The 25,989-nt window shown below is 31.6% G+C and overlaps 1 pseudogene; it reads left to right on the top strand.

Annotated features, from left to right (window-relative positions):
• Positions 1-363: 363 nt before the first annotated feature.
• LOC120214440 lies at positions 364-3,182 on the top strand (annotated as a pseudogene).
• The last annotated feature ends 22,807 nt before the right edge of the window (positions 3,183-25,989 follow it).

Here is a 25,989-nt window from a genome sequence, read left to right as displayed (position 1 = left end):
CTTGCATGATATAACAGAATCAAGTTGAATACGGTGTGTTCCGAATTTGATCTTTGTGGCTTTCTTTGGATCAAACTGTTGCTTGCTTACTAATGAATTCTTCAAGATTTGTTTATTAGCTGGAGTTATTAGAATTAGACGAGGGATCATGAAATTTATTTAACTTCCAAAAACAAAGTACTAATTGTTTTTTTATGGAATCAAGTACTAACCGTTCTAAATAAGCTTCTTTGTGATCATAATCTTTTGTCATTTAAAGAATCAAGTATTTTTTTTGCCCATTTCAGAATCTTTCCTTTTTTTCTCTGCAATAATTGTCTTTATTTAGTGAGTAATCATTCTTTTATTATTTTTCTGAATTGGATGGTGCAGCACAGTCCTTCAAGTACTTTCAATTCCCCATTCTGGTGCTCCAGTTTGGAACAACAACTCATCATTCACGGTTGAACCCAGAGGTATTTTTCCCTTTGTTTATTACTATGAGAAGATTCATGACCTATTGATTGTCATATTCTTAGTCATGACTTTTAAATTGAGAAATCTTCCATAATCAGCATCAGCATTCCCCGCACTTTTGGTGTGCTTATGTTATTCCTATTTGATCATATGGTCACAATCACTGATATAGTACGTCCGTTGAGGTTTTCAGTTAGGATTTTTGTCAATCAATTAGAAAACAAGAAGACCATGTTGAAACTCTTTGTGGTCATAAATTTTTATTGAGTACATGGTATTAATTAGATGGATCCTACACTTCTTCTTTGACAGGTCCAATCCTCCTCGAGGACTATCATCTTGTGCAAAAGCTAGCCAACTTTGACAGAGAGCGGATTCCAGAACGTGTTGTCCATGCTAGGGGAGCCAGTGCAAAGGGTTTCTTTGAGGTAACCCATGACATTTCTCACCTTACATGTGCTGATTTTCTGCGATCCCCTGGAGTTCAGACCCCTGTAATTGTACGTTTCTGAACTGTCATCCATGAGCGTGGAAGTCCTGAAACCCTGAGGGATCCTCGTGGTTTTGCGGTGAAGTTTTACACCCTAGAGGTAAGAGTTCACCCGCCACCTCCTTTCTGTTACTAATATATTTCATTTTATAATTGTCTTCATTGGGTTTAAAGCTTAGTTCGTGAATACGGTCCAGAGTTTATCTTGCATTACTTCGTTGAAATATGATCTGTTTTCCAACCTGCTTATCTGTTATAATTCTAAACTTTTCATATGATAACAGGGTAACTTTGATCTTGTTGGAAACAACTTCCCAGTCTTTTTTATTCGTGATGGAATGAAATTTTCTGATATGGTCCATGCACTTAAGCCCAACCCTAAGTCTCACATCCAGGAGAATTGGAGGATCCTTGATTTCTTCTCACACCATCCAGAGAGCTTGCACATGTTCACTTTCCTCTTTGATGACTTGGGTGATAGACGTATGGAAGGTTCTGGTATAAACACCTATACTCTGATCAACAAGGCTGGGAAAGTACACTATGTGAAATTCCACTGGAAGCCCACTTGTGGGGTCAAATGCTTATTAGAAGAAGAGGCAATCAAGGTTGGAGAATCTAAAGCCATGCCACTCAGGATCTCTATGACTCCATTGCAGCTGGCAACTATCCTGAGTGGAAGCTTTTCATCCAGACAATAGATCCCGATCACGAAGATAAATTTGACTTTGACCCGCTTGATGTGACCAAGACCTGGCCGGAGGACATATTGCCCCTACAGCCTGATGGTCGCTTGGTGTTGAATAAAAAATTGACAATTTCTCTGCTGAAAATGAACAGCTTGCATTTTTCCCTGCCATTGTGGTTCCTGGAATCTACTATTCAGATGATAAGTTGCTCCAGACACATAGGCTTGGACCAAACTATCTGCAACTCCCAGCTAATGCCCCCAAGTGTGTTCATCACAACAATCACCTTGCTGGTTTTATGAATTTTATGTACATGGATGAAGAGGTACTTTACTTTTTTTTTTTAATTAATATCTCTTAGCAAATAATGGATTCCTGAACGTGCAAATGTTGAATTATATATAGTAATATATATGTGTGTTTACTAGATCGACATAGGTTTTTAACTTGCATTCTGTCATGATGACCAGTGCTCTTATCAGATTCTATTGTACTGTTTTACAGGTCAATTACTTTCCTTCAAGGTATGATCCTGTCCGTCATGCTGAGAGGTTCCCCGTCCCTCCTGCTCTTTGCACTGGAAGGCGTGAGAAGGTCAGTTCATCTTTCTGTCTTATTCTGACTGATTTTCAAAGTGGTGTTTGTGATTTCAGCCAAATTTAGTAGTGCAGTTCATTTTTTCATTCAATTGCATGAGCTTATATGTACTATTTTCTGCAATCCAATCCCCCGATACCATTGGCATGACTTTGACTTTTAAATTTTGATATTAAACCTGTACGTAAAGCAGCATTAATAGTAATTATTAATTTTCTTTTGTCCAATAAGCAATAATAACATAGTCTGTTTGTCTGGTTTCTAGGCGTAGGGAAGAGGATAGGGGAATAAATATACTTGTATTTAACTTTCAAGCTTTGCGTTCTCTCTTAACTTTTAGTTCAATATTATCTACAAATTTCTGTAACTTTTTTGTGTGGAAGTAATGGATTTGCCAAGTATTTTTTCACAGTGTATTATTGAGAAGGAGAACAACTTCAAACAGCCTGGAGAGAGATTCCGATCATGGGAACCAGACAGGTTACAAGTGGGCTTCTCTCAACTATTCTAAATGTAAAATAAATGAAATGAATAAAGATGCCTCAAATGTTTTTTCCGTGCTCTGTCTTGCTGCAACCATGCAAGAGAGATTCATCTGCCGCTGGGTCGATGCCTTGTCTGATCCACGTGTCACTTATGAAATCCGCAGTATATGGATCTCATATTGGTCTCAGGTTGATCACTCTTTCCTATCAATACTTGTCAAATTATATAACCATATGAGTTTATAGACCTATTCTTTGGATTTTAGCTTACTGATAATATTATTTTTGACAGGCATATGATACAGGCTGATAAATCCTTGGGTGAGAAGCTAGCATCTCATTTAAATGTTAAACCGAGATGTGAAAGGACCATCGACCTGTATACTTTGAAGTTGCTGGGGTGAACAAGGACTGAATACGGAGAGGCCGTCTGGTTGTATGGAAGCATAAACTTATTGTTGTTCCTTTTTCTTGCATCGTATCGTGTGTGTTTAAGTTTAATAAATGCCGTTAACATGACTAACATATGTTTTCGGAGTAGTCGGAGCTTGGGGAATGTCTGCTTTGTCTCCGTGTCTAGTATGTTCAACCTTCCTACTTACCAACTTGCTAGTAATAGTTTGCCTCAGTCGCGTGTTAATGCCAAGTGAAAATATGTTCAGAAAAAAGATTATGGCAATTGGCGATATCATATTTGGAGAATTAAAAAACAGCACTTATTTCTTTCATTCTAGTTTCAACGGTCAAGCATACTTCCCATTTATTGGCTTTGTTGTTATACGACTGATTGAAGCTGCTGTTTATTGGCAAGGTTGATAAAAGCAGCACTTTTTTTAAGATCAAAGATTAAAATTTCTTGAATAGCTTAATTGAACTACCAACATACCTAATTCTAAGCCTTAAATATTTTTTAGGGTGAAGTATACAAACCATTGATTATAGGATTTGTTTATTTATCTTTCGATTATTAAAGGTTTTAAATTGATTTCTTTTTTGAATCTTGATTATTAAAAATTATAAAATGATCATTTGACTATTTATTGTGTTTTATCTTTTTTAATAAAAAAAATTGATTAATTTTAGTTGAATGTTAATTCGTTGGTTGAGATATGATAAAATTTGATCTTAGAATTTCATACGACTATCATATCTCAATCAACATGCTAACGTTCAGCTCAAACTGTCAACAATTTTTTAGTGAAAAATGATAAGTTTCGAACATAATGAATAGTCGGATGATCATTTGTACTTTCTAATAATCAGGATTTGAAAAAAGCAACGTCCTATAATTAAAGATCATTTTATAACTTTTAATAATCGAGTGATTCAATAAAATAATATCTAATAGACAACGACTATTTGTATACTTTAACTTATTTTTTATTGGTAAGAGAAAAAGTAGATAGTAGTTTACTTCGACCAAAACGGTTTTGTTCAATTATTATAAATTTATATTAAAGGAAAATTCTACAGTGTTCGACGAGCGGCGATGAGCACCAATAATGATGAGCATCGATATATTAAATTGTAAAACGATAAAACTATAAGGTACTCAATGTATAACTATATTTTAGTTAAAAATATAATTGTAATTTTAAATAAATCATAATTTTAATTATTTTTTAAAATATTTTTTGTATAATTAGTTTAAATAGTAACCCATAATTACATGTAACATCCCATAATCTGGGCTAGTGACTAAAATAAAAGTTTTGAAACTTTGAGGACTGATTTTGAAATATTAGAAAGTTCAAGGATTAAAATGGGGAATATTTTGTACAGGATTGTTCAGTAAATATTTAATGAAGCAAGGATAAAATGGTCATTTGACCTATAAATGAATTAAAAATAAGATGGAGAGGAGATATATACACGTGGGAATGAAAGAAAAGGGAAAAAGAAAGATCCAGAGAACTCTATCTTCTTCTTCAGCCGTGGAACTTACAAGCAAATGTAAGATTTCTTGTTAGCTGATTTTTAGTTGAAATTAAGTTTGGTTTTTGATCATTAGATGATACTTAAGCTTAAGAAGAAAAGCTTAAGTTATCTTAAAACTATAAGATGAAGAAGATAATAAGGATTAAAGATAAGGGGTTTTTAAGTGAAATTTTGGAAAAGAGTTAGTAATTGAAGTTGTAAGTTAAATTTCACTTGTCATCAGTCAAAATAAGAAATTCAAAGTGCTTGAAACGAATTTAGAAAATGTTGATAAATTGGTAAGATTTTTGGTTTTCAAATTTAAGATAGAATATTGGATATTAAGATGAGTTAAGTGGTATAAGTTGGTTAAAATAAGTGTAGTTAAGTTTAAAGGGCTAAAATGAGGTTATATAAGAGGAATTAAGTAAGTTTGGGTGAATTTTTGGGTAATAAAATTGATTTATGGGCTATGGGTATCGGTACTACTTCATCAGGTACCAATACCTCAAGAGTAAAAATAAGGAAGGCGTTCATGAGGTATCGATACCCGAAGAACAGTATCGATACCAAGGTGTACCGATATCTTAAGGACAGTATCGATACCATATTTGAAACGGGTATTACAGAATACAATATGGGTATTGATACCTAAGCATGGTACCGATACCTCAACTAAGGAAGTATCGATACCCTACTGGAGTACCGATAATACTTTAAGAAGTAAATGAAATTTAGTCTTTCTTCTAGTCCAAGAAATTATGGATTTAATTATGATACTTGGAATGTTGATATGTATATTAAATGTATGATTATGTAGATATCAATCAAAGCAAGTCCAAACCAGTCGACAAGTATTAGGCATCGAGGAAAAGATAAGAGAACAATATTGACTAGTGAGGCCAAGTGAGTGCATACTAGTTAGTATATGATGTTTAGAGGGAATAAGACTTGCGACGAGTCTATTTCCTACATTATAGTGCATGAATTCATAAGTATAAACATGTGTTTATATGAGTATATGTGATATATGTTATTGTATATGTTATATAATTTGTATGTATTCATGTTATGTGATAATAAACCATGTGACTATGTGTGAAGTGGAGTAAAACATATAATTATATTAATATCAAAGATAAGTTATGTGATATGATATATGTGAAAAGTAATATGAAATGACTTGGAAAGTTAATATAAGTTATGCGAAAGTGATCTATGTGTCTATATGTGATATGTGATTTATGTGACAATGAGTTATAAGAAAATAAATGCAGTGATTACATGATCAGAAGAGATAAGTCATAAGATGTGAATGATATGATAAGAAGTTGTGAGCCTATGTGATATGAACAAGTGACTATGTGATAAGTATAAAGATAATGCCCATGTTATGTGTTATGAGAGGTAGAGGTATAGTTTTCACATGTGTACATGAGCTAACAAAGAGATAACAATAAACATATTTACATGTGATGTATATGCTTTTGTGATAAGAATTGTATTATATGATTTATATGATGATGTGTGTATTGTTTGATTAAATCAGTCATATTGATTAAAAATGTTAGGTACAAGAGGATATGATTAAAAGATATAAATGATAATAATATTGACAGTGAAATAAGGTTAGTGATGGAAATGATGTGTGATGTGTACATTATATATATAATGTTATATCATTTTGTGTGTCATCATGTGATGATATGTTTATACATGTTTAAGTAGTTAGAGTTTCCTTTATAAGTTTATTGTCTCACTAAGTCTTCGACTTAGCATGTGAATGTTTCAAACATAGGTTTTGAGAAGATTGAGCAAGGAAGAGTGAGACAGGTCAGCTCTCCTTTACAAAGTTCAAATCATAAAAGAATTTTGAATTTTGTGTAGTTCGTTATTTGAAAGTAGTTGGCATGTAATTAATGTTCTGAATTATATACGCCCTGATAAGTTTTGAAGATATTTTATTTGTAATAATAGGAATTATGGAATTTTATTGAATAAAAGTGGAAATTTTTCATGTTGGTATACAAGTATAAGTTTTGAAAAGTCAATGTAACACCTCGGACTTGAATCTGGGTTGGATACGGGTTAGGTTAGTTCATTCAATGATATTCGAGCTAAGGTTTAGCTGATTATAGGCTTAAACTGAAGTTAAATAAGTTTAGAAATATGTACATGCCAACACAAAGTGACAAATTTTCTGATCTGATTGTGTAAGGAGTATGATGTCTTGCTAATAGAATAAGATTAGTATGATATAGTATAAATTTGATTATAAGAATTTTTGAAGTGAATCGATAGGTTATAAACTTGATGGTGGTAGCAATTCACCTGCCCTGGCCAGGCAGGATGAAGAGCGAACACCTAGGAAGTGTTTTGGAAAAAAAAAACCTAGGTTGTTTTCAGAAGTTGAAAATATTAGAATATTGTTATAGGGTCCTCCACTATTCCAAAGTAGAGAAAGTAAATAAAGTAGTTTAGTTGTTATGCGGTCGAGCTAAAGTATAGTGAATAGATGTTATCATGAGAATGATAGAAATTTAGTGACGTGGAAACTGTTTCGGAAGATTTAAGAATAGGTATATAGGCTATCAGTTTATAAGACAAAGAAAGTTAGAATGTTTGAGTTTGAAATAAGGGAATATTATGGTGTATGAGTAAAAGTATGGGTTTGAAAAGTTGAGTCAGATTCAACTGAGGAAAATTTCGACCGAAAAAATATGTATATGATCCATCTGATAAGGGTTTCTACCATAGATTAAAAGTTGATGTTGACTAACAAGGTTATGTATTGGTAAGTCTATTAGAGTTAAAGAATTTGACGATGATATTAAATTAAGTTAACCAAGTATGGCTTGGATTTGGATATAGTCACGTATTATGATCATGTAGATATGATGTAGTGGAAGATAGGAGGATTTATCTGTTTGAAGGGAGCTTTAAGGAAATAGAGCAAGTGTTTTAATGGATTAAGTGATTATTTGGATTTGGTATCTGATGAATTAAGTGAAGGAAATACAAGTACAAGAGACGATAAATAATGAGGTTCTATATAAGTAAAGTTGACTATCAAAGTTATGAAGATGCGATAAAGATCGATAATCAGTGATGAGTATAAGTGATAGAAAAAGAGTATTGAAACAAGAAGAAAATATATGATTTATGTGTAAGAAGATTTTGAAGAATGAAAGAGATAAGGATTTGTATGGGATAAACAAATGAAAATGATGGAGTTTAAAGGATCAAATATGATAAAGGTTATGTTGAAGTATAAATTACAAGGTTGACTAGAAGTAAAAAAAGTATGTTGGGTGATATGAAAAATTGTTTGATTCTGCAAAGTATATGTCTTAATCATTTATGATGAAGATTTGAGGTTATGTTTCTTGGTCAATTAGATGTAGTGAGAGAGATAAGAATGATTTATATGTATTATGGAAGTTTAGAGGCAGTTAATTGATGAGGGAATAAAAGTTTGGTTATTATTACAAGACAATTAGAGTTTAAAGAGGAATTTGGTGATTTATGATTTTTTAGTGATAAGAACTGATGTTATTATCTACATGATAAATAACATGAAATGGATGTATAAGGTAAAAAGGTAGTTGAAGAATTGAAGTAATGAAAGTCAAGTTATTAAAGATAACACGAAAGATTAATTTGAGGGGAAACATGAGAATATGAATAGTATGTGTAGACAATATCTTTATCTATTAGTGCAATGAAAATTCGATGATGAATTTTCTTAAAAGAGGGGAGATTTGTAACATCCCAAAATTTGGGCTAGTGACTAAAATAAAAGTTTTGAAACTTTGAGGCCTAATTTTGATAGATTGGAAAGTTCAAGGATTAAATGGGGAATATTTTGTAAAGGACTGTTCAGTAAATATTTAATTAAACAAGGATAAAATGGTCATTTGACCTAGAAATGAATTAAAAATAAGATGGAAATGAGATATATACACGTGGGAATGAAAGAAATGGGAAAAAGAAAGATCCAGAGAACTCTCTCTTCTTCTTCAGCCGTGGAACTTACAAGCAAAGGTAAGATTTCTTGTTAGTTGATTTTTAGTTGAAATTAAGTTTGGTTTTTGATCATTAGATGATACTTAAGCTTAAGGAAAACTTAAGTTATCTTAAAACTATAAGATAAAGAAGATAATAAAGATTAAAGATAAGGGGTTTTTAAGTGAAATCTTGGAAAAGAGTTAGTAATTGAAGTTGGAAGTTAACTTTCACTTTTCATCAGTCAAAATAAGAAATTCAAAGTGTTAGAAACAAATTTAGAACATGTTGATAAATTGGTAAGATTCTTGGTTTCCAAATATAAGATAGAATATTGAATATTAAGATGAGTTAAAGTGGTATAAGTTGGTTAAAATAAGTGTAGTTAAGTTTAAAGGGATAAAAAGAGGTTATATAAGAGGAATTAAGTAAGTTTGGGTGAATTTATGGGTAAGAAAAGTGATTTTTGGGCTATGGGTATCGGTACTGCTTCATGAGGTACCGATACCTCAAGAGTAAAAATAAAGAAGCCATTCATGAGGTATCGATACCCTAAGAACAGTATTGATACTAAGGGGTACCGATACCTGAAGGACGGTATCGATACCATCTTTGAAACAAGTATTACAGAATGCAATATGGGTATCGATACCCTACAGGGGGTACCGATACTACTTTAAGAAGAAAAGGAAATTTAGTCTTTCTTCTAGTCCAAGAAATTAAGGATTTAATTATGATGCTTGGACTGATGATATGTATATTAAATGTATGATTATGTAGATATCAATCAAAGCAAGTCCATACCAGTCGACAAGTATTAGGCATCGAGGAAAAGATAAGAGAACGGTACTGACTAGTGAGGCCAGGTGAGTGCATACTAGTTAGTATATGATGTTTAGAGGAAATAAGACTTGCGACGAGTCTATTTCCTATATTAGAGTGCATGAATTCATAAGTATAAACATGTGTTTATATGAGTATCTATGATATGTGATATATGTTATTGTATATATTATATGATTTGTATGTATTCATGTTATGTGATAATAAACCATGTGACTATGTGTGAAATGGAGTAAAACATGTAATTATATGAATATCAAAGATAAGTTATGTGATATGATATATGTGACAATTAATATGAAATGACTTTGAAAGTTAATATAAGTTATGTGAAAGTGATCTATATCTCTATATATGATATGTGATTTATGTGAATGAGTTATATGAAAATAAATTCAGTGATTACATGATCACAAGAGATAAGTCATAAGATGTGAATGATATGATAAGAAGTTGTGAGCCTATGTGATATGAACAAGTGACTATGTGATAAGTATAAAGATAATGCCCATATTATGTGTCATGAGAACTAGAGGTATAGTTAGCATGCCAAGAGTTGAGGGTTCTATGTGGTCCTTCGAGACATAGTTGTCATTCAGGACATTTCTACGCAGTCCTTCGGAACAAATTCATATACCTCTAGTGGGACCTTATATGAGCTATGGTGACAGCATATGTGCACAACCTTTATGTACTCACATATCTATAGTTCTCACATATGTACATAGGCTAACAAAGAAATAACAACAAACATATTTACATGTGATGTATATGCTTTTGTGATATGAATTGTATTATATGATTTATATGATGATGTGTGTATTGTTTGATTAAATGAGTCATATGTTGATTAAAAAGGTTAGGTACAAGAGAATATGATTAAAATATATAAATGATAATAATATTGATAGTGGAATAAGGTTAGTGATGGAAATGATGTGTGATGTGTACATTATATATATATAATGTTATATCGTTTTGTGTGACATCATGACATAATATGTTCATACATGTTTAAGTAGTTAGAGTTTCCTTTATAAGTTTAATGCATCACTAAGTCTTCGACTTAGCATGTGAATGTTTCACACATAGGTTTTGAGAAGATTAAGGAGCAAGGAGGAGTGAGACATGTCAGCTCTCCTTTACGAAGTTTAGATCAGAAAAGAATTTTGAATTTTATGCAGTTCGTTATTTGAAAGTAGTTGGCATTTAATTAATTTTTTGAATTATATACGCTTTGATCAGTTTTGAAGATATTTTATTTGTAATAATAGGAAATTATGGAATTTTATTGAATAAAAGTAAAAAAATTTCATGTTGGTATACAAGTATAAGTTTTGAAAAGTCAATGTGACACCTCAGACTCGGATTCGGTTCGGATACGGGTTGGGGGTGTTACATTACAAAACCTTAATTTTTAAAAGTTGTGATTTTCTCATTACACAGTTACCACCGTTGCCGGTTTCGTCTTCCTCCTTCGATTGAATCGTCGTCGTTCATCCCTCCTGACGTGGACACTGTTCACCGCCGTTTGCGCAACCAACCTGTTAAAGTAAGCTAGAATAATTTTATTTTGATTCCAGCTTGGTGTTTCATCCAATCCGTCATCGGAGGGTGGTGGCTGACTGACAATGGCAGTGGTTGCCGATGTGAGACTTCCCCCTCTCATTATTTTTCCCCAATCCCATATTTCCTAAACCCTGACCTTAACCCTAATCCTAATTTTAAAATTTCTTCAGTTGTATAACCATAATTCCTTAATTGATTTCCAAAATTCCCTTCTTATAACCCCAATTAGAAGAATTTTACCTTAATTTTTACATGGAAACCAATTTTTTTTTAATCTAATTCTCGATTCCCAATTTTCAAACTGTGAAGGGCTTACCGGTATAATGGTAATGTGTATTGGTACTCGAGCATCCATGTATCGCTACCTGTAGTGTATCGATACCATAATTATTTTTTTTGTTTTTTTAATTCTTCTTTGTGTACCGATACACTCGTGTAGAGTATCGGTATGGTATGCTTGATTCGTTTGGTTCGACCTTATACTTTATTTTTTTTATATAGATGATGGATCTAAACTTAATGCCCTCAAAACAAGTTAAGATGATAGAGTGTAAGTGTTATATCAACATGAGTTCAGAAAAGACCAAGAACGAGATACATTCATCATAAATAACTGAATTTTTAATGCTTGTGATGTATTTATATTGTTGGTATATTTTTTTATTTTTTTAAGATTATTATTTGATTTTTTTTTTGTTTTATATACATATAGGAAAAAACTGAAGTTGTTCATGAGGATAAGATTAAAACTTTTTTCTGAGTTATCATAAGTTTGAAACACTCATTCAATCGGTGCACAAAATTGAAAAGGAATTTGCTAAAATGCATGGCCAATTCGAAAATTTAAAAGGAAAATTTGAAATATTAAATGGCCAATTTGGGAAATTAGTGAGCGTATTAATACCGAGTAATGTTAAAAGGAGAAGGTATGCATAGTCGACAATTAAAGGAGATTGCTTTAAATAATAGATTAGAAGTGACGAATTTACATAGCGTTTCGTTGAAAGATAAGAGTTAAAAATAAATCAGACATAGAAGAAGGAATAAGTGTTTCGCCATTGAATGATCAAACCGAGAGTGGTACCAAAAAAAGTTTGTCTCCTTTTATTAATTGTGATTGTGATTATCCTTCTCTCATTATAACATAGTGGCAAAAGGAAACTTAATGTTAACTCTGAAAATAACTGCAAGACTGACAGTGATGATTTTTCAAAAATTTCGGTCGAGGTTTTTAACTTTTAGTTTAGTCCCAATCGATTTTCTAGTCAATTAGTTACGTTGAAGGAAACACCAATGGTTAAAAAAACTGGGCCTAAATGTTTAACGATCTTACGGCTTTGTCAAAGATGAATGGGTCAAAATAAAGAAAAAGTTTGAGATGTTTGACCTCACGTTTAGATTTTACCGATGATCCGAAGTCGAAAGATGTGCCATTGAAAAAAAGAGCTAGAACTTATAAATCGAATACCAAGGTATGTATAAATCATTCTTTATTGGTTATATTTCATGTTAAAATTTGAGTTTAATGTTGTAGAAATGTTTGGAATAATTATGTTTTTCATGCTATATAAATATAAGGCAAGTGATTTGTTATCAGAATATGCCATTAAACTCGTACGATAAATGATGCGTACATGTAATATTTGGAGTTTTTAACGCCTGAAGAACGCAAAATTTGTATGAATGTTGCCACTTGGAATGATACAGCAAACACTGTTCACATGGCTAAAAGTAATTATTTGGACATCGCCAATGCTTGTATTGTTTTCCCAGAAATATGGTTATCTAATACGATATTATAATTTAAATCTTTTAATGTTATACATGATCAAATGTGAAGTGGGAGACTTTAGATGACTACGTTGAATTTTATCATACCTATGCAAAGGTGAAAGGTTTTGGAGTTCGAGTCGATCAGACAGTGAAAAGTTGAAATAGTGATCACACAATTGTAAAGAAAATAGTGTGTCGTAAAGAGGGATATAGAGAGGATAGTTGGAATAACCTTCGAAATAAAAAAAATGAGTCCAAAAACTCAGGGACGGAGCCAAAATTAAATATTGACAGGGGCCGAAATATTAACTATTTAAGAAAAATATAAAGACTTATTAGCTATTTAAACTCAAAATTTAGTATGAACAAGAGACCCTAGTGATAAGGGGATTGTTGTTATCCTTGAGGTCTCGAGTTCAAGCACTGCGTATGTAGGGGTATGAGTGTTCATTGTCAAATAGTTGAAAGTATTTGTACATATACTACCTTGCATTAACCTTAAATTTATAATAAAAATTCAAAATTCACAAGACAACTTCTAATTTGTCTAATATTTAAACTTACAATGACCTAAATTGTAACTAGACTAAAAATTTGAGAACGCGTACTTATCATTCTTTAGTTCGACCACTACTTGATTAAATATTTAATAAAAAATTTAAATTTAAATATTTAATAAAAATTTTAAATTTAAATATTTACATGAACCAAAATTATATCGAATATATAAATTTTAACAGGGGTCGGGGACCCTTGGGCCCTAAGGGAGCTCCATCATTGCAAAAACTGAACATCCAAGTTAGGTTTGGAGCATTTATTAGATTCAAATTGGATGAACGTTTTCAATATTGGAAAGCTGCAAAATTCCACGCTGAATATGACCAAGAAATGGTTCAGCCAACAACATAAATTTGGTATGTAATTCATCTAAAAGTTAATTTGTTACATACTAAATGTTATGTTATATATTTAATGTTCTTTAATGCCTTATTTTGTAGGTCATTCCAAAAAATTAATGGGTTAGACTGAATTAAGATTAAGAGCATGCTCAACTTTGGGATTGGAGCAAGTAAGATAATGCAGAAGTTTGTGAATAGAGTTGGTTCAATTGATAATGTTGGATTTCTACCAAAGGATTTGTACAACTATCTATATAGAATCAAACGAGAGAAAGTGCAAGATGGTGATGCAGAAATGGTGATGACATATTTATATGGAAAGTAAAAATATGATTCTTTCTTTTTGTGAGGCACACGAGGGATGAATTTAGAAAATTAGAGAAGTTATTTTGGGTTGATGATGTATCACGCGTAGACTATAAAGAATTCAGGCATGTTCTTGCATTTGATATGACTTACAAGTGCAATGCATACAACATGTCGTTTGTTGTTTTAATTATTGTTAATCATCATTAAAACATAGTGTCATTTGGATGTGCATTACTTGTGGATGAGAAAGAGGACTCGTATGTGTGGGTTTTACAACAGTTGATTGAAGCGGGAGATGGCCATAAATCTCTTACTGTTATTACTGATAAAGATAAGGCCATGGAAAATGTTATTTCTGAAGTACTACCCGGGGCAAAACATTGATTATGTTTATGTCATATCATGAGCAATGTACAGTCTTATACTAATCATAGTTTTCTTGATGGTTTTTTAGATGCTTTGACAAGTGTAGAACTAAATCTAATTTTGAAACGAATTGGACATAATTAGTGGAAAACATAAATTGAAATGGAGGAAATGGGTTCAAGAATTGTATTAAGATAAAAAGAAATGGAAAAAAGCATATTTACAAAGATATTTTTATGCAAGTAAAAGCATATGCACTTGATTTGTAGTGATTATTATATTTATTTTCTACATTTAACAAATATATATTTTGGTATGCAACAACGAGGACAACTCAACAGTGTGAGTCAAGGAATAGAACATTAAAAACTTGGTTGGGTAAAAAGGTAATGTTGTATCAGTTTATTGAGAATTATCATAAACAACTGCAATCTTTAAGATGGGAAGAAAGTAATCAAGACTACAAAACAAGTTATAAACAACCTTGTTGTGATAGTGTGATGTCAACTTTAAAACGTAATATAGCCCAAGTACATATGAGAAATGCTTTTGCTATATTGTGTGGAAATGACATACGAGGGTTATTATTCGGTTAAAAAAATTGACGCACATAATTCATATATGTTTTATTGGTTAGAGCATGTTGAGAAAGATAAATTGTATATTATACTGAAATATACCACACATGATACCATGATGTACTGTTGTTATTTGAAGTTGGAGTATGTTGATTTTCCATGTCGGTATGTGTTTGTCGTGTTAAATATGAAAAGGAAAAAATAGATACCTCAAGGATGTATAATGAAACGATGTACTATTTATGTGAAGAAAGATATTGGATTAGAAAATAAGAATGCAAATTTTAAGAATAATAATCTAACAATAATTCAAGCCAGGTATTAGACTCTAGCCTCTTATTATATGACTATATGTCAATGTGTGTCACAAACATTCAAACTTTCAATGAGGTTAAAGATCAATTTTTCAAAATTGAGTCTTAAATTACAAACGGTGAAAGTGGGATGTAAAAAGAGAATTGGTACAAGTGGATAGACTATTGGAATTGGCGGCCCTATAGTTCTTGAAACAGGAAGAGGAAAACTCAAGAGAACAAAGCGCCAAGCTTCATCGTCTAACCAAACACATGTTTCATATAATGAAGATGTCAAGTTTACTTTCATAAAACCACTAAACCTCCTCTGAACAAGCCTTCTGATCAGGATACAAGGCATATTGATGCACCTGAAAGATCAACATTAGTTGGATACATGCCTGACACATATAAAAAAGATGACATATCTGAGGTAATTAAATGTGAAATATAATAGTGAATACTCTTTGTTGTTATGTATATAGATAATATTTTTTTCACAGGTTGCATATACTAATGAATTGAGAATTATAGAAAATATCCAACTATTTTGGATTGACAACCAAATAAAGATTGATAGCGTACGGTCTATATCTGAGGTAATTACATATGAAATTATAAATATAATAGTGAAGTGAATCATTGACTTAAATAAACGCGTTATTTTTTTTATTGTTGCGATTACTAATTCTATAATTTTTTACTCATGATAAACAAGGCTTGGTCTTATCGCATGAAGGATGATGGTTGTGGTTGTCCTTTTCTATATCCACCGGTAGATCAAGTTTAGTTTTATTATTCCAAATATTCAAGAATTACAAATTAGTTATTAGTTATATGCACGAAGTTTTAATATTTCAAATTGTATGAAGTTCGTTTTCTAGTTTCAAACTTTTATCTTATTTGCAATTAAGATTGAGGATGTTTTATAATAAGCATAAGCATATTCAAGAATTTTCCAATAATCAAGCTATTTTCCATTAAATTTACGGTGTTTTTTGTTAATAAAAATTTTGCAATAATCTAGCTAGTCATTAAATCTTGAAAATCCAAGTAACATGTTAAAGTATCGATATTTTGTGGGTATCGATACTCTATAATTACTATCATATTTTAGTATGATTTTAGGATATCGATACGTGGACGATATCGATACATGTGGACAACCTTGAAAATCCAAGAAGTGTCAAAGTATCGATATCATTGAGGTATCAGTACCATATAATTCAATTCTTTTTCCAGTGTATAATTATGTTATCGATGCGTGTGGTGTATCGATACCTATGTAATAGGCGTAGCGGTACTCGGTCTTACCGTACTACACATGCTTTTTACCTATAAATCCCTCTTATCTGATTTTATCCAAATTATATCAAACTCTAACCCTACGAACGCAAGTTTCTCTATAAAATCCACCCATTTATCACTCAAAATTCAAAAAATTTCATTGTTTTTGTAAGACTTTCAAGGGATTTTATCTCCATACAGCGAATCATGAGTACTAATTACATATTTGTCGTTTTCCATAGATATTATTTTATTTTTTATTTAATTTTCTCCACTATGTTATTTTTTATGGGTTTTTGGATTCTTGACTGTATCTTTTTCAAGTTTATAGGATTTAGGGTTTAGGTTGAATATATAAGTTTAATTTAATCAAATTTAATAATTTTATGTAAGTGTTTTTACATCTACAATTAAAATATAAAATGGACTAAAATTGATGATTATTTGTATATGTATGTTATTTTTGCAAGAATTTGATTTCAAAATGGCACTAAAATTGAAACTTACGACTAAACTTTGTCATTCAGACAACCCATTTTTGAGTCAACTGATAAACAAACCTGAACCTCAACCAGTTTTATCAAGTTCTTTTGACACATGTTTTGATGAACCAATAATAATAAACCAAAGATAACATTTTTTTAAAATTTTTCAAAAATTTTATTATTAGGGATGAACGTGTTGTTGATTTTGATTTTATGTCTGATCCCAAGTTTAACTTTTCTTATCTTGGTCTTATGAGGCGTTGGAAATATTGAATCTTTCTTAAGCTTAAGCCACAATATTTCCCCACTTTAACCCGAATTTTTTATTCAACGTTCATTGTATTGTTGATGAACCTAATAACACTATTATTGTAGTAAAGCCTTATCTTATGGGCAAGACTTTTTAGCTAGACACCGAAATAATTACCAACCATCTAAGTCTAGAAAACATTGGTTGTTTTGATGGGAATGAACTTATTCCTGGATCTCCACTCACTGGCTCTGTTACTGCCCTGAACGCCCATGATTGTTTTCTCCATTTGATTATCACTCGGTGGTTTCAACCATCCGGTGGTAAGTATTCTACCATTAGAACTGTCGATGTGTGGTGGATTCATTGTTTTTACACTAGACAACACATCAATCTTGCTCAGATTATTTTTGCTAACATAGTTTATATCGTCACCAATAGTCTCACCTCTATAGTCACCTCTTTTTACTATAGTTGCATCCTAAGTCATATATTTATTAAGGAGAACATATATTGCTCGGTAGATATTCATTTCCCTCTAGGAAACAATATTTATGACTCATCTCTTCGAATGGCTCATTTCGAACTCATCAACAATGAGTAGATTCCTCGCGCTCCACGGGCAGCTCCAGCACCTGCAGTACCTCAAATGGCTCATCCGTGTTATTTCGATTCAGTTTATGAGCTTCTTGACATCTTAGAATATTCGGTTCAACTTCTTTAGGATGATGACGGGGACAATGTTGATGGCGACGACGATGGATTGGGGGCTTAGATTTATGGATTATTTTAGATTGTATCTGTTGGAATATTTATAGCTTTATATTTATGGACCTTGGACTATTATTTTGAAAACAATTCAAATTTATTTAGGAATAACTATACAACTTAAATATGTATTAGACTTTTTAAATTTGAAATTGTTCAAATTTACTTTGAAAACTGTTCAAATTTATTTTAATTTGCTTCAAATTTTCAAGTGTTATTCAATTGAAAAAAATTAAAGTTCCCAAAGAAGAAAGATGAACAACAAGATATCAATACTTAGATAATTGGAGCATACATTTTGTTTGTTACTGTAAACTAATGATGAAAAGTTAATCAAAGTTCAAATACGCCAAGCCGAGTATACATTTAGGGTATCATGGACAACCTTGGAAATCCAAAAAACATTGAAAGCATCGATACCTCTGAGATATCCGTCCCACGTAATTTAAGTCTTTATCCAGACAATAATTATGGTAACGATACCACTGAGGTATTGGTACCTTTAAAATCCAGAGGTTCATGCAAGTATCGATATGGGTGGTGTACCGGTACCTAGTAGATCTTATTGGGTATTATTTTAGTTGTTTATAAAATCTACGAAATCAAATCAACACATATTATTATGAAGAATTTAATATTGCACTTTCAAAAATCAAAATGATCAACTTCATTGTGTTTGTTTGCGACAAGTTTTGCCAAAATTCTCAGTCGTTCAACTCCCATCTGTTGTGTCTACACAATAAATTTATACCGTCATTCAATATCACACAATAGTTAAACAAAACTATAGGGTATACTTTACCGTGAAACTAATCTTCGACCAATTGCCTTTTTTATTGACTTCTATATACTTCAATATGTACATGTCACATCCATCTTTGAATCCAATATCAGATAAAGTAATTTATTACAAAGAATACATAGTCCAAAAATAGTATCTTTAGTTTTAAATATAAATAACATACGCATTTAGTTGTTTCGGTAATCCAAGAAAATGGATTGAAAATTTTGAAACATTTTCAAATTATCTACCCATATGAGCATGATCTCATGGATACGTGGAGCTTTACTAAACTGTTACAATAAGTCAAAATTTATAAATTTATAGTTGAAAACTACAAAAATTCTATTAGTTCGCATAAAAAAAAGAACTTACAATATTTTCTGCAATATTTTTATTGACTTCATTGACTCCAAGAGAGTCCAAAACGTAAGTATGCCCCTCAACAACATCCACAACTAATAAAAACCAATGGTTGTTAGCTTCATCATGTAAAGGCACGTATACCTGCAAAATCATGTAAGGTAAAAATCACATTTAACCATATACACGCAAATAAAATTTTTAAATATAAATATACATGTTTAACGTGACTACTATCAATAGGCATAAAGTCTTCTATCCAATGGGTATGAAATTTGAAAAGGGTAGTATTTTTTCCCATCTTCTGAGCATGTGTGGCATATTCGGTAAGGATACTTTGAGACAAACAGTAAATATAAGTGTTAAGAAATCATAAACTTTAAATTATTCGATCTTTATCCCATAAATTATTTTTTACCTAAAAGGACAAAGACATATATAACTTCTTTCGTATAGGGGCTTCTCTCAAGTGCAAATCGTACACATACATATCGATAAACTATTAAATATTTGAAAACAATAAAAACAATTATATTAAAAATAGACAAAAATAATTAATATTGATCATGTATAACATTAAAAATTTAAATTGTAATACCCAATTAGATAACCATATTTATGAGAAAATAGTATGAGCATTGACGACGTTTAAATAATTACTCTTGGCCATGTAAATATTGTTGGATGTATCATTCCAAGTGGCAACATTCATACAAATTCTGAGTTTTTCAGGCGTTAAGAACTCCAAATATTGCATGTACGCATCACTTATCTTACCGATTTTTTTGCCATATTCTGATAACAAATCGCCTCTTGTATGTTTGTACTGCATGAAAAACATAACTCTTACAAACATTTTTACAACATTAAACTCAAACTTTAATATGAAATATAACCAATAAAGAATAATTTATGAATACCTTGATATTCACTTTAGATATTCTATCTCTTTTTTTCAATGCCACATCTTTCGACTTCGGATCATCAGTAAAATATAACCGTGCAGTCAAACATTTCAAACTTTTTATTTGTTGTGACCCATTCATCTTTGACAAAGCCGTAGGAACGTTAGATATTTTAGGCTCAATTTTTTAACCATTAGAGTTTTCTTTAACATAACTAATTGAATAGGAAATCGATTGGATCTAAATTGAAAGTTAAAAACCTCGACCCATCACTATTAGGCTTGCAGTTATCTTCAGAGTTAACATTAAGTTTCCTTTTGTCATTACATTCTAATTAGGGAGAAGGATAATCACAATCACAATTAATAAAATGAGACAAACTTTTTTAGTACCACTCTCGGTTTAATCATTCAATGGTGCAACACTTATTCCTTCTTCCATATCTGATTTATTTATAAAATTCTCATCTTTCAATAGAACGATGTGTAAATTCATCACTTCTGATCTATTATTTAAAGCAACCTCCTTTAATGATCGACTATCCATACATTCTCCTTTTACTGAATCATCATCCTATATTGAACTTTTAACATTACTCGGTGTTAATATGCTCACTGATTTCCCAAATTGGCCATTCAATATTTCAAAATGTCCTTTTAAATTTTTGAATTGGCCATGCATTATGACAAATTTCTTTTCAATTTTTTGCATCGATTGAATGAGTGTCTCGAACTTGTGATAACTCAGAAAAAAAGTTCTAACCTTATCCTCATTAACATCTTCAATTTTTTCCTATATGTATATAAAACAAATAAAACATTAATCTTAAAAATATCTATATGACAAAACAAATGCATTACAAGTATTAAAAATCCAGTTACTTATAATGAATGTATCGTACCTCATTCGTGGTCTTCTCCGAACTCATGTCAATATGACGCTTATACTTCATCATCTTAACATGTTTTGAGGACGATAAGTTTATATCCATCATCTACATAAAAAAATAAGTATAAGGTCGAACCAAACAAATCAAGCATATCGTATCGATACTCTACATGAGTGTATCTGTAACACCCTACACCGGTATGACACACAGTCGATTGATTTAAGGTGCTACACGGAACCACTGAAGTGGCTAACCAACTTTAAACTTACTTTCTCATGCATTAAAACAACCATAAAATAAACTAAAATATAATAAAAATCTTTTCACTGAGGAGCTCCAAAATAAAATATTTACACTTTAAAAATATTACAGACCAACATGACTAAATCTACGACTCAGCTGGACAATAATGTTTACAAATATACATGCCCAATAAAAATGCTGAGATGTACATCTGATCTGCACTGGACTGGTTTGAACCTTGGTCTATCTACTTCTTCCCAACTTCTTGATCTGCTAACCTGACCATGGAAACACCCGTTAGCTCAGTGCCACACGAATGGCAAAAACATACTAACTTTAATTCACTGAAAGGCATAAACATTCAAGTATATTGCTTTTCTATCTAGTCTATTGATCTGTTCTGTACTACTTTAGTGAATATACTTGTATACTCACTCTATACTCTATGGTAGACATCATGGTGCGGCTGAGGGTTCTACATGTCGGAGCTCATAGACCCCTCTAGTCTACCGAGAATGTGGCCCCCGAAATCTCTGCATCGGACACCAAACTCTCAACTAGCTCACTCCTTAAGTGTCGGACCTTGCGCCCAAACTAGTCAACTTAAAGTGTTTTACGCACTCTCTAAGGATATATTTGGACTGAATCTATATTTTTGACTCTGTCATCTTTTCTAAAGGAATTTGGGTATCCTGGTCATTTTCTCGGACATTCAAACAAGGCTAGTATTATTTTATCTTACTCTATTCTTATTTCTATGTTTGAATTAAACTTTCTTATCATTCTCACTTGTAGTCTTATTTGATGATAAAAAGAAGTGTTCGGGTACCTCCGGTCTAATTCCCTTAAAAAGTGACATTTTTGCCCAAAACAGACTGAAAGTATCAATACTCGCCCAAGAGTATCTATACTCTGCAAGTTTTTGATACTTTATGAAAGCACCGATACTTTTAAAATGTTATTCTGCCCAGTTTTGAAACTTTGAAACTTTCTTGGAGTTTCAAAACTATGACCCAAAGTTTCGATACTCTTGCCCATAAACTCACGAATCTACCCAAAACGAAGAACAAGTATCGATACTCTACCTACAGAAGTCATAAAAGAAGTACGAAAACTATTTTTCAATCCCAAAGACCTTATTGAGGTCCTCAAACATGCTTATCAACAAGGGTCATAATAGAGGCTTATTAACATGCTTATAACATCAAAAGAACAATCTACCATGGAAATTGCTAAACAAGCTTTAAACTTAACTTTCTAACACATCTTAACTTTCCATGATCTACACTTGGTATAAGAAAACTATAAGTTTGTTACCTTATTTCTTTTGCTGCTAAAACACCTCTTGAATCAACTAGGAGACACCATACCTTCAAGAAAAAACCATTTTGAGAACAAAATCTAAAACTCACAAAATAGAGCTTGAAATAAAGCTTAAAGGATTAAGAGAAACATTCTCACTTTAGATTAGCAGCCCCATACTTATAACTCTTAATATCTCAACTTAGAAGGAAGAAGAAAGAAATGAATTATAGAAGAAAGAAATGAATTATAGAAGAAAGAAGAGAAGTATTTGGCGAGGAGGTAATGGGGGTGGTTCACGTATAAGATATAAAAAGGAATGGGTTTTCAGCTTTTAGTTTTAATTATGGGCAAACTACATTATTAGTCCCCCAACTTCTAAATCATAAAACTTTTATCGCTTAACCATAATTCCCTTGGGCCTCAACTCAAGCCCACTAATACTAAACTTGGTCCAACTAATTTATACAATCTTTTGGGCTCAACTTTGGGTCTCGGGTTAACCCTGACTACTAACCCGAGATTTGATGTATTATAGTATCAATACACTAAGAAGAATTCAGAAAAACATAAAAGAATTATGGTATCGATACACTACATATACCAATACATGGTTGGTCAAGTACCAGTACACACTGCCAGTGTACCGGTACGCCTTTCATGGTTTGAAAACTGGGAATCGAGAATTGGATTAAAAAAACTGGTTTCAATGTAAAAATTAAGGTGAAATTGTACTAATTGGGGTTTTATGAAGGAATTTTGGAAATCAATTAAGGAATTCAAGTTATACAATTGGAGGAATTTTAAAATTAGGGTTACAGTTAGGGTTTGGGGAAAAAGAATGAGAGGGGGAAGTCTCACACCAGCAACCACGACCACTATCGATGAAGGCGTCGACAGCTGGTCAACCACCACCCTCCGGTGACGGTTTGGACGAAACACCAAGTTTGAGTCAAAATAAAATTATTCTAGCTTACCTTAATAGGTTGGTTGGGCAAACGTCGGTGAACAACATCCACGATTCAATCGAAGGAGAAAGACGAAACTGGTGACGACGACGACGATGGCTGTTTTAAAAAATAGAGTTTTGTAATTAAGAATTACTATTTGAACTAATTATAGAAAAAATATTAAAAACAATTTAATTAAAATTTTGATTTATTTAAAATTACAATTATATTTTTAACTAAAATATAATTATACGTTAAGTACCTTATAAATTTATCATTTTACAATTTAATTTATCGGTGCTCGTTGCCACTCGCCGAACGCACAAGAATCCTCCTATATTAAATATGGGATCAAACCCAACTCTCCAAAAGCATCTAGTTGCTTAATAATTAAACCAAATCATTTTTATCAATAAATGGTTGTGAATATAACCTTTTAATGTAATTAATTGTATCATAGGTTGAAATTTTCTTCCGTTAAACTTACTTCAAAGATTATTTTCAACCATTTATCAAATATAACGATTTGATCTCGTAATTAAGCAATTGGGAGCTTTTTGGTTAGCTAGTTTTGATCCCATGTCTAACCAATAGTGTATTAGGGTAAGTTACCCCTTGTGTTTCATGGATGATATTTTATCTACTGTAGTTTTCTTCCACTCCACAAATTCCCATGTATACATGTTCTGTTTTCTTACTGGGTAAGGATACTGGGGAAAAGAAGAGTCAAGGGTAAGGGTAATCTCTCAAGCTTTGAGATTGAAAAATAGATTACAACAACATCAATATATTTTTCCCATTTAATATTTCTTCTTGACCTTCCCCTCGTATATAAAATTTATGTTTGACCGATGATGGTTGGTGTCGTAACCGGTTTTCGTCCGGGCACGAAAATTTTATTTTTGGCGGGAAAATTGATGTGAATAAATAGTTTTGAAAATAATTTGGGAGTCGCCATCGGCCTTTTGGATCAGGTAGGTCGAATACCTAAAAATTATTTTTTTTTTAAAAGAGTTTTAAGAAAACATCAATTAAAAAATTGAACTGATCTGCGTTTATAACCAAAAATTCATTCTTTTTAATAATAAAAAGGGGTTCATGGTCGGTTACGTTTAGGGAAGGATTAGCACCCCTATAACGCCCAAAATTGGTACTTTTTAATTATAAATTGTCTCTATTATTAAAATTTAAAAATTCAAAAATATATTTAATTTATAATCATATTATTTCAAAATTATATAAAAAAAATATTTATTTATTTAAAAATATCAGAAAAGAACTTCTAGGTGCCTTAAGACAGCTCTTTTCTTTGATATTGATAAATATTAATTTAAATAATATTATTTACTTTTTAATTTTAAAATATCAGAATAGGACATCCAGATGTATTAAGACTGTCCTTTTCTTCGATATTAAAAATAAATATTTAAAAATTACTATTTATTATATATATATTTATGAAAAAAATATTTAACAATATAATAAAAGAAAAATACTACTAAAACAATATATTTAAAAACAATAAAATAAATGAAAACATATAAAATAACTGACTAAATTACAGTAAAAATAAAATCAAAAATCTAATTCATAATTAATCAAAATTATAAGGATTAAATATGTTATTTCTTTATTTTATTTATTTAGTGACTAAAATAAAATTATCTAAAATTCAGATATTAGAATAAAATAAATTAAAAATATAAACTAAGGATTAAAATATTATTTATTAAAATTAAGGGATTAAATCTGCTATTTATCCTAAATATATTATTTTAATATGAAGGACTAAAATAAAAGAAATTAAAATTAGACAACTGAATTAAAAATATTATAAATTCAATTTAGTGACTAAAATGTAAATTTTACAAATTATGAGGACTACGGACAGGGTTTAACTATTGTATAATTACGCGCATAGTCCTTCCCGAAACGACGTCGTTCGGGAAGGACTATAAAAGGTCCAAACCGGCTGGCCCTTCGGGCCAGCTATCTCATTTCTTTTTTTTTTCTCTCTCTCAAACAGAGAGAAAAGAGTTCTCTGGCTTCTCTCTAAACTGAGAGAAACCGTCCCGGTCAGCCACCGCTACCGGCTCCGACCACCGCTGCCGGCCACCGCTGATGGTGGCCGGAAATTACAAAAATCCACCAGAATATAGATCGGGACGGTCTAAAACCGTTTCCGGTGTTCTTTTTCCTTAAAAAGCTCCCAATCGGAGCAGATCTACAAAAAAAATACCTTTGGTTTTCGTTGTATCCAGCGACGGTTGGGGTTCTCCGATGACAAGGTAAGCTTCTTTCCTCTCTTCTCTCCTTTTTTTTTTCCTTGCTGCGTTGATGTTGACTGAGATCGTTGGTATCTTTTAGTATATTTTTTTCTCTATTTTTTTTTTCTCTCTGTGTTCTCTGTCTCCTCTTTTTTTCTGTCTCTGTCTCCGGTTTTTTTTTTCAGGTTGGGGTGGTGGCTTTTATAGCCACCACCGTTGTAGCCGTCGGA

This window comes from Hibiscus syriacus, unplaced genomic scaffold (genome assembly GCF_006381635.1).
Source record: "Hibiscus syriacus cultivar Baekdansim isolate YM2019G1 unplaced genomic scaffold, ASM638163v2 tig00110063_pilon, whole genome shotgun sequence".
NCBI lineage: Eukaryota > Viridiplantae > Streptophyta > Magnoliopsida > Malvales > Malvaceae > Hibiscus > Hibiscus syriacus.
The sequence above is the reverse complement of the archived record's forward strand: the minus strand, read 5'-3'. Positions and strand labels throughout refer to the sequence as shown.